This window comes from Myotis brandtii, unplaced genomic scaffold, assembly GCF_000412655.1.
Source record: "Myotis brandtii unplaced genomic scaffold, ASM41265v1 scaffold537, whole genome shotgun sequence".
Taxonomy (NCBI): domain Eukaryota; kingdom Metazoa; phylum Chordata; class Mammalia; order Chiroptera; family Vespertilionidae; genus Myotis; species Myotis brandtii.
The window spans coordinates 76949-87195 of record NW_005369971.1 but is presented as its reverse complement, the minus strand read 5'-3'; positions in this window follow the sequence as shown (position 1 = coordinate 87195).

The window sequence follows — 10247 nt, the reverse complement described above, 5'->3', positions numbered from 1 at the left end:
CAGGGCCCCTCTCCAGACCCCACCTGGGACTTGGGCGCTGCCACGTGGTCCCGCTGAGACAGACCTTGGGGAGCCCCCCCGCCCAGCTTCGAGCACCAGCAGGTCCCTGTCCATGTTCAGGTGGGACTCGGGCTGGGGCAGCAACTCTGTGCGTTTCCGTCCGGAAGGCAGTTCAGGGGGCGCTGGGGGCTGGTCTCCACGCCCGGCTGACATGTTTTAGCAGATCCCGTTGTTATTAATTATTATTATTAAAGGTAACGACGCCTGGCTGGTGGTTCAGTGGTTAGAGCATCTGCCCCCCCCCCCCCCCAAAGGTCACGGGGTCGATTCCTGTCAAGGGCAGGTGCCTAGGTCGCAGGTTCGATCCCTGGCCACCGAGCGGGATGCAGCGGATCAGCGTGTCTCCCTCACACCCATGTCTCTCTCCGTCTCTGCCTCTCCCTTCCACTGTCTCTGGAGAAACACCTTCCGGTGAGAACTCACAACAGCAACAAACACCGGTGATGGCTGCCCTGTGACCCCACCCGGAGGACCCGGGGTCAGGACGGGAGGCTGAGCCCCGAGCCCTGGTGAGGCCCAGGAGCCCGCGAAGCGTTTGTGGCGACTGCAGACCTCACTCACCTGGTCCCCCAGCGCCTTGCTATCCAACTGCTCCCCCAAAACCCACACGGCGAGCCCCGGGCCCCAGGACCTCAGGGTGGGGCTGTGTTTGGAGATGAGCCTTTAAAGAGGTGACAAAGGCCAGATGAGGCCCAGGATCGAGGCAGGTGGGAGAGGGCGGGCAGCAGGGTTGCCCAGGCCCCGAGGCAGGTGGGAGAGGGCGGGCAGCAGGGATGGGCAGGTCCCGAGTCAGGGCGGGGCGACAGGGAGAGGGAGAGGCCGAGGGGAGTCCGGCACCTGGGGGTCCTGTCGAAGCCGCCGTCTGTGGTGCTGTGTCAGCGGCCGAGGAGCCCACACGTCACCGGTGGGGACACACGGACACCCAGGGGGACAGTGAGCCGGGATCCTGCGTCCGCAGCCGCCGAGCGGGGTCACAGCGGTGCAGGTGCGACCGCGGCCCCTTCTCCCGTGACCTCGTTCCCCAGGTTGTGAAAACCACAGTTGCAGCCTGGCCGGCGTGGCTCCGTGGTTGAACGTTGGCCTATGAACCAGGAGGTCACGGTTCGATTCCCAGTCGGGGCACAGGCCCGGGTTGCAGGCTCGGTCCCCAGTGTGGGGCGTGCAGGAGGCAGCTGGTCCATGATTCTCTCTCATCATGGGTGTTTCTATCTCTCTCTCCCTCTCTGAAATCAATTAAAAATATATCTATAATAATAAAAGTGTAATATGCTAATTAGACCAGACAGCTGAACGACCTTCTGGATGTCCTTTCGGACAAAGCTGCTGCAGTAGGGGCTGAGGCAGAGTGGTTAGGGGCAATTGGGCAGGCAGACCAGTGGTTAGGGGCAATTGGGCAGGCAGGCAGAGGCAGTTAGGGGCGGTCAGGCAGGCAGGCAGAGTGGTTAGGGGTGATCAGTCAGGCAGACCAGTGGTTAGGGGCAATTAGGCAGGCAGACCAGTGGTTAGGGGCAATCAGGCAGGCAGAGAGGTTAGGGGTGATCAGGCAGGCAGAGGCAGTTAGGGGCGATCAGGCAGGTAGGCAGAGTGGTTAGGGGTGATGAGGCAGGCAGGCAGGCGAGTGTTTAGGAGCCAGCAGTCCTGGATTGCGAGAGGGATCGGGCCTAAACCGGCAGTCGGACATCCCAATTTTTCCCAATTTGCTTCACAAAGAATAATTTGTATTATTTTACGTTGTCTTCATGCAAGTCTGTTGAAGTTGGATTTATTTTCTTCATTATTCCGTTTCCTCGGTGTCTTCTACTTCTCCTTTTTTCTATAGAATTGGCCCATTTTTTTCTCAGTCGGGGTGTCAGCGTAGACTTTGGGGAAACGTCATATTTGGGAGACCTTAATTCTTTGGCAATAAGATGAATGAACGCTGTGTCGCATTAAGTTACACTTGCAATGGATTAAATTACAGCTTGCAATTTACGTATTTGTCTGCTCTGTGATTTATGTATTTGTCTTGCTTTACCATTTTTATTTAGCCAATTCTTTCCTTTTTAATAACCTGGGTTAAGTGCTTTAAAAATTCAAAAAGATCTTCCTTACAAAACTATTAAAAATTCTCTATTTTATTTGGTGCCATTTTATAGTTAAGTCGCTGACCTTCTGGAATTTAATTTACATTAAGGAGAATTTCCCCCAAATGCTGAGCTAGTCGGCCAGCACGACTTAATGAATAATCCATTAGGAAGCCCTTGATTTAAAATCCTGCCCTGTGTCTTGTGACAAAGCAAAACTCTGGAAGCCAATCATTCCTTTTTCAAAACAAAACACAGCGGCCCTCGGTCAGTGAGGAACAGACACCCACGGGGCCCTACTATGTGCCCACAGCACCGTGCATGCTGGGGCCACAGGTGGAAGGCAGACCTGGCACTGCGCTCCCAGCCTCACGCCTGCTGGGGAAGCGGTCAGGTCGTCTGAGGACGTGGGGCAGCGGACGGGCTCAGGCAGCCGAGTCCCCAGGCTGTGCCGGCCACGCCCCTCACGAGTCCCTTCTGGTCTATATTTATATTAATATGTCTAACATATAGAATGTGCAGATCACACCTAATCTTATTCCTAATTATGCAATTACTAGAGGGGCAGTGCACAAAATTCGTGCATGGGGGTTGGGGGGTGGGTTGGTCCCCTCAGCCCGGCCTGCGTCCTCTCGCAATCTGGGACCCCTCAGGGGATGTCGGGCCTAAACCGGCAGTCGGACATCCCTCTTGCAATCGGGGATGCTGCATGCACCAGTGACCACACTTTTCACACAGGTGAGAGGCATCTTGCTGCTGTATGGGCAGCTACATTGTTTTGCCCTGATTATAAAAAGTAGTACATAACATGATCCTTCTGAGGCATTAATATCATTTTCCCCATCTTATGGGTGGAAAAACTGAAGCAGAGAGAAGTTAAGTGATTGGCGTTGCCACACAGTTACAAGTGTCAGGATCAGGGCTGACCACAACATGTGCAAGCCAGAGTCCATGCCTGTCATTGCTGCATCATCCTGTTTTTTTCAGTGTTAGAGCAGCCTTGCCCGGTTTTAATTTTTAAATCTAAGAGGCTGTTCCCAATATATAGGGTAGGGTCCCTAGGCCTGGCTGGCGATCAGGGCCGATCTGTGGGGTGACCCGTGGGTGGGGCGATCGGGGGGCCCCCACTGGCACCCACCTTGGCTGGCGGCCTGGGGCCGCCCACTGGCCAGCCCCACCCCCTGATCACCGCTGCCACAGACCGCCTCCCTCTCAGGGGGCAGACGCCCAACACAGTGCGCATCTTAGCAACCAGTCATTCCGCTGGTCGTTCCGCCATTTGGTCTATTTGCATATTAGGGTTTTATTATATAGGATTATACATTTTATATATAGTATAGACCAGTGATAGCGAACCTATGACATGCGTGTCAGAGGTGACACGCTAACTCATTTTTTTGGTTGATTTTTCTTTGTTAAATGGCATTGAAATATATAAAATCAATACCAAAAATATAAATCTTTGTTTTATGATGGTTGCAAATATCAAAAAATTTCTATATGTGACATGGCACCAGAGTTAAGTTAGGGTTTTTCAAAATGCTGACACGCTGAGCTCAAAAGGTTTGCCATTACTGGTGTAGACTTTTATATAATATAAAATTATATATAACTTTTATATATAATAACTATACTAAATGTGTACATTATATATAATATATGAATAATAGGTATCCTATATAATAAAAGCCTAACATGCTAAGTGTTCAACTGGTCGCTATGACGGGCACTGACCACCAGGGGGCAGACGCTATGACCAGTAGGTTAGCTTGCTGCTGGGATCCAGCCAATCAGGTCTGGGTGAGACGGGGCCAGACACGCCCTGGAGCCCTCCCGTGGTTCCTCCTCACCCCTGTTATGCACCGGTGGGGTACCTTGGCCTGGCCTGCACCCTCTCGCAATCTGAGACCCCTTGGGGGATGTTGGAGAGCCGGTTTCAGCTCAATCCCCACACACCAGCTGTGAATCCGTGCACTGAGCCTCTACTATGCATATACAATGTAATATGTCACATATACATATAATTCTATAAATAACATGTAATATTAGTTTTACGTGTATTCCTGCAAAATGGGTGAATAGTTGCTGAGCCAGGACTGTGTGCTGAGCTGAGGTTTGGAGAATCTGTGAGCAAGTGTTGGGGTTATGATGGGTCATGATGGTGGGAAACTGGTGACACCACTCAGGGGGAGGGGCCCCGTGGAGCTGGGGGAGGCGGGAGGGCGGACGAGGCGCCCAGAGGAGGGACCTACTGTGCTGGCGGGTCCGGCCTGGCACAGGGTCTGGGGGGCTGGGGGGGCCCAGTGCAGAGTCCCGGGGTGTGTATGTGGCCTGATGCGGAGTTTGGGGACCTGATGCAGAGAGGGAACCTGGCACAGAGCCCAGCCGAGCCCCACGGGCAGCAGGCAGCTGAGATCCGTCCGTCAGTTGTGAGTCGGGTCTGGGAGGCAAGGGGAGAAGCGGTGGAACTGGCACAGGTGACAGCGCGGGCGGGCCCTGAGTGACAGGTGACAGGGCGGGCTGGCCCTGAGTGACAGGTGACAGCGCGGGCGGGCCCTGAGTGACAGGTGACAGGGCGGGCTGGCCCTGAGTGACAGGTGACAGCGCGGGCGGGCCCTGAGTGACAGGTGACAGCGCGGGCTGGCCCTGAGTGACAGGTGACAGCACAGGCTGGCCCTGAGTGACAGGTGACAGCGCGGGCTGGCCCTGAGTGACAGGTGACAGCACAGGGCGGGCCCTGAGTGACAGGTGACAGGACAGGCTGTCCCTGAGTGACAGGTGACAGCACAGGGCGGGCCCTGAGTGACAGGTGACAGGACAGGCTGTCCCTGAGTGACAGGTGACAGCACAGGGCGGGCCCTGAGTGACAGGTGACAGGACAGGCTGTCCCTGAGTGACAGGTGACAGCACAGGGCGGGCCCCTGAGTCCTGAGTGACAGGTGACAGGGCAGGCTGGCCCTGAGTGACAGGTGACAGGGCGGGCGGGCCCTGAGTGACAGGTGACAGCACAGGGCTGGCCCTGAGTGACAGGTGACAGCGTGGGGCGGGCCCTGAGTGACAGGTGACAGGTGACAGCACAGGGCTGGCCTTGAGTGACAGGTGACAGTGCGGGCTGGCTTGAGTGACAGGTGACAGCGTGGGGCTGGCCCTGAGTGATAGGTGACAGCGCGGGGGTGGCCCTGAGTGATAGGTGGAGGAGGTGTCACCCGGGCTGATGGGCAGCCTGAGCATAATTTAATGTTCAAATGGGCTTTATTGATACAATTGCCTCCAAACCCCTGAGGGCAGCCTGTAATTACAAAGCTGATGGGTCAGAAAACTATTGGTCACATCTTCACCGAACAGCAAGCAGGTGACGTGTGGGCCGCAACAAAGCTATTTCAGCGAAAGGGGAGTGAGCAGGTGGGGCTGCCTCGCTGCCAACGACTGACCTGGACGAAGGAGGAACCACACAGCTCACGGCCCGAGAACGTCTGACCTGGGTGCTGGGCAGGGTCGCTGTGGGGCTGTGCAGGGAAGTCATGGGTGCTGGGCAGGGTAGCCGTGGGGCTGGGCAGGGTAGCTGTGGGGGCTGGGCAGGGTAGCTGTGGGGCTGGGCAGGGAAGGCGTGGGGGCTGGGCAGGGTAGCTGTGGGGCTGGGCAGGGAAGGCGTGGGGGCTGGGCAGGGTAGCTGTGGGGCTGGGCAGGGAAGGCGTGGGGGCTGGGCAGGGTAGCTGTGGGGCTGGGCAGGGAAGGCGTGGGGGCTGGGCAGGGTAGCTGTGGGGCTGGGCAGGGAAGGCGTGGGGGCTGGGCAGGGTAGCTGTGGGGCTGGGCAGGGAAGGCGTGGGGGCTGGGCAGGGTAGCTGTGGGGCTGGGCAGGGAAGGCGTGGGGGCTGGGCAGGGTAGCTGTGGGGCTGGGCAGGGAAGGCGTGGGGGCTGGGCAGGGTAGCTGTGGGGCTGGGCAGGGAAGGCGTGGGGGCTGGGCAGGGTAGCTGTGGGGCTGGGCAGGGAAGGCGTGGGGGCTGGGCAGGGTAGCTGTGGGGCTGGGCAGGGAAGGCGTGGGGGCTGGGCAGGGTAGCTGTGGGGCTGGGCAGGGAAGGCGTGGGGGCTGGGCAGGGTAGCTGTGGGGCTGGGCAGGGAAGGCGTGGGGGCTGGGCAGGGTAGCTGTGGGGCTGGGCAGGGAAGGCGTGGGGGCTGGGCAGGGTAGCTGTGGGGCTGGGCAGGGAAGGCGTGGGGGCTGGGCAGGGTAGCTGTGGGGCTGGGCAGGGAAGGCGTGGGGGCTGGGCAGGGTAGCTGTGGGGCTGGGCAGGGAAGGCGTGGGGGCTGGGCAGGGTAGCTGTGGGGCTGGGCAGGGAAGGCGTGGGGGCTGGGCAGGGTAGCTGTGGGGCTGGGCAGGGAAGGCGTGGGGGCTGGGCAGGGTAGCTGTGGGGCTGGGCAGGGAAGGCGTGGGGGCTGGGCAGGGTAGCTGTGGGGCTGGGCAGGGAAGGCGTGGGGGCTGGGCAGGGTAGCTGTGGGGCTGGGCAGGGAAGGCGTGGGGGCTGGGCAGGGTAGCTGTGGGGCTGGGCAGGGAAGGCGTGGGGGCTGGGCAGGGTAGCTGTGGGGCTGGGCAGGGAAGGCGTGGGGGCTGGGCAGGGTAGCTGTGGGGCTGGGCAGGGAAGGCGTGGGGGCTGGGCAGGGTAGCTGTGGGGCTGGGCAGGGAAGGCGTGGGGGCTGGGCAGGGTAGCTGTGGGGCTGGGCAGGGAAGGCGTGGGGGCTGGGCAGGGTAGCTGTGGGGCTGGGCAGGGAAGGCGTGGGGGCTGGGCAGGGTAGCTGTGGGGCTGGGCAGGGAAGGCGTGGGGGCTGGGCAGGGTAGCTGTGGGGCTGGGCAGGGAAGGCGTGGGGGCTGGGCAGGGTAGCTGTGGGGCTGGGCAGGGAAGGCGTGGGGGCTGGGCAGGGTAGCTGTGGGGCTGGGCAGGGAAGGCGTGGGGGCTGGGCAGGGTAGCTGTGGGGCTGGGCAGGGAAGGCGTGGGGGCTGGGCAGGGTAGCTGTGGGGCTGGGCAGGGAAGGCGTGGGGGCTGGGCAGGGTAGCTGTGGGGCTGGGCAGGGAAGGCGTGGGGGCTGGGCAGGGTAGCTGTGGGGCTGGGCAGGGAAGGCGTGGGGGCTGGGCAGGGTAGCTGTGGGGCTGGGCAGGGGAGCTGTGGGTGCTGGGCAGGGTAGCTGTGGGTGCTGAGCTGGGTAGCCGTGGGGCTGGGCAGAGTGGCCGTGGTTTTGCATAAGTGCCTGTGTGACCCGTCCTGGCAGCGAGGTGCTGCCCCAGGCCTGGGGGAGGCACCGGGCGTCTGGGCGTCTCGGTCAGAGGACCTGGACCTGCTCCCTGGATTGGGAGGCTGCTCCCTGCCCGACCCAGACAGTGTCAGCATCAAAGTAAATGGACAAGAGTGAAGTGTCCGTCACCGAAATGGACCCCACGGCCCCAGAGACGATGAGAAAGCTGACAAGCAGTGGGATGGCATTGCCTGGGGGGTGCTGCCTGGGGGGGTGCTGCCTGGGGGGGTGTTGCCCGGGGGGGTGCTGCCTGAGGGGGTGCTGCCTGGGGGGTCATCAAGGGTGGAAAGGTCATTTTGCAGCCACTGGCCTGGGTGAGAGTAATGAGTAAACGCTCCGTTTAGAAGGGGATTTCTATGATTTTAAGCTGTTTATTTTGAAATCATTTAAATTTCAAAAGTTGTAAGAAGTGAAAGATAAGAGTGTATCTATATATATAAAAGCCTAATATGCAAATTGTCCCTGCGGGAGTTCAACTGGGAGGCCGATCACTAGCTATGATATGTGCTGACCACCAGGGGGTAGCGCGGAACAAAGGACAGCACCGGCCAGCAGCCGGCAGCCCAGGAAGGGAGGCCCTGGCCAGCAGCTGGGAGGGCCTGATTGGCTCTGATCTCTGGCCAGGCCTAGGGGCCCTACCCATGCATGGATTTTGTGCACCGGCCCTCTAGTGTGTATATCCTATCTAATAAAAGAGAAACATGGTAATTAGCTGTACCTCCGCTACACTTTCCATTGGCTAATCAGTGAGATATGCAAATTAACTGCCAACCAAGATGGCGACCGGCAGCCAGGCAGCAATGAAAAGGGTAGCGGTTGTACGCTAATTACAATGTTTCTCTTTTATTAGTGTAGATAATAAACATTATATATTAGTCTCAAGTGTACAGCATACTGATTTGATATGTGCATATATTCTGAAATGTACTGAATGTTTACTATTGTTAGTAAGACACCATTATACATTTGAAAGTTGCTAAGAAAGAAACTTTTAATTATTGATTGATATTATCCTTTTGTTAAAGCTGGATAAGTTCTGATTTATATTAAAATATCATTCTAGGAAAGACTAAAACATGAATTAATGAGGCAAATAAAATTTTTATAAGGTATTTTATTTTAAAAACCAATTTGTCTACTGATACTTAAACATTTAAAAAATTCAAATAGTAATAACAATAAACATCAGGATCTTATTTTCAACTTTTCACTATTAACAGTTTCTTACTTATCTTACACTCCAAAAAGAAATGAAGCATGTACATATGCCTTTACTATAATAACTGCTTTAGCCTAGAATGGAAACACTCTTAAAGAGAGTACGCATGCCTAGCTTACCAAACGACCCTCAAAATGGACTACTCAGACCTTGAAAAGGTTATAAAATTTTATGTGGATATTAAAAATATAAATAAATAATGCTAACTATTCCACATCTTGTTTCTTCCTTCTTTACCTCCCACAAAATAATACATCTTAGATGTATTCCTTGACTGCATAATAATTTTTATATAAATGTATTATAACCTATCTAACCAGCCTGATTATTTTGTCAATTTCAGTTTTATTTTCAGTCCATTGCTTTTTAAAAATAAAGCCAAAATGATTTCTTTACATGAGTTTTTATGAATGTATATTTACATGTCTATTCTCCTGTGTGTCTCTCTCATGTGCACGCACATGGGCAAACATTAAATTATATTTCCATTTATGGCATTATTCCAATTTTTGGTAAAGCATAGGATCTCCAATTTTGAGATGTGGTGCATTAGAATATGTTACAAAAGCAGTATTTTACATTACATCTATAATAATAAAAGCACAATAAGCGTATTAGACTGAACAGCCGAACGACCTTCCAGACGTCCTTCTGGACGACCTTCCAAACAATGCCGGGGCTGCAAGGGCTGAGGCAAGCTGCCACGGCTTCAAGGGTCAAGCCCCTTGCATGAATTTCGTGCACCGGGCCTCTAGTATCTATATAAAAGCCTAAGTGACCGGCCGACCAGCCAACCGGTCGACTGGCCAGTAGCTATGATGCGCACTGACCACCAGGGGGCGGACAATGCAGGAGCTGCTGAGAACTAGAACCCGGAACCAGAGAGGAGGGAGCCAATTCCGGGGCGCGTCACCCAAGAACCGCCCTCTTGCAATCCAGGACCCTTTGGGGGTTGTTGGAGAGCCAGTTTCAGCCTGATCCTCCCAGGCCAGGCTGAGGGACCCCACCAGTGCATTGATTTTTAGAGAGTGGAAGGGAGGGAAGGAGAGAAACCAATGTGAGAGAGACACAATGATTGATTGCCTCCCACATGCACCCAGACCAGGGATCAGGCCTATAACCTGGGCATGTGCCCTGCCTGGGAATTGAACCCATGACCCTTTGGTGCACATGCACACACACGCACGCACAATCTCACACACATGCACATGCACACACACACACGCACATGCTCACACACATGCACACACACGTGCACATGCTCACACACGCTCACACACATGCACATGCACACACACACGTGCACATGCTCACACACACGCTCACACACACATGTTAGGTGTCCACCAGGTGCTGTGTGTCTTACACGCAGGTCAGGGTTCTCCAGGGCCCCCACCCCGATGCGACGAGGGCACCCGCTGAGCCGCCTCCAGGGCACCACCGGAGGCAGGCGTGTGGGCGATCCCAGGGCAGAGCTCGCGTGCAGCGGACAGACAGGTGGGAGGGGCTCGAGGCTCACGGACTGCGGGTCCTGGGGCCTGGCGGCCACCCTCTGCGCTTCAGCCACGCGGAGGCCATGGGACAACCTGCCTCAAAGGGCCGTGCCATGCAATGAGCTAACA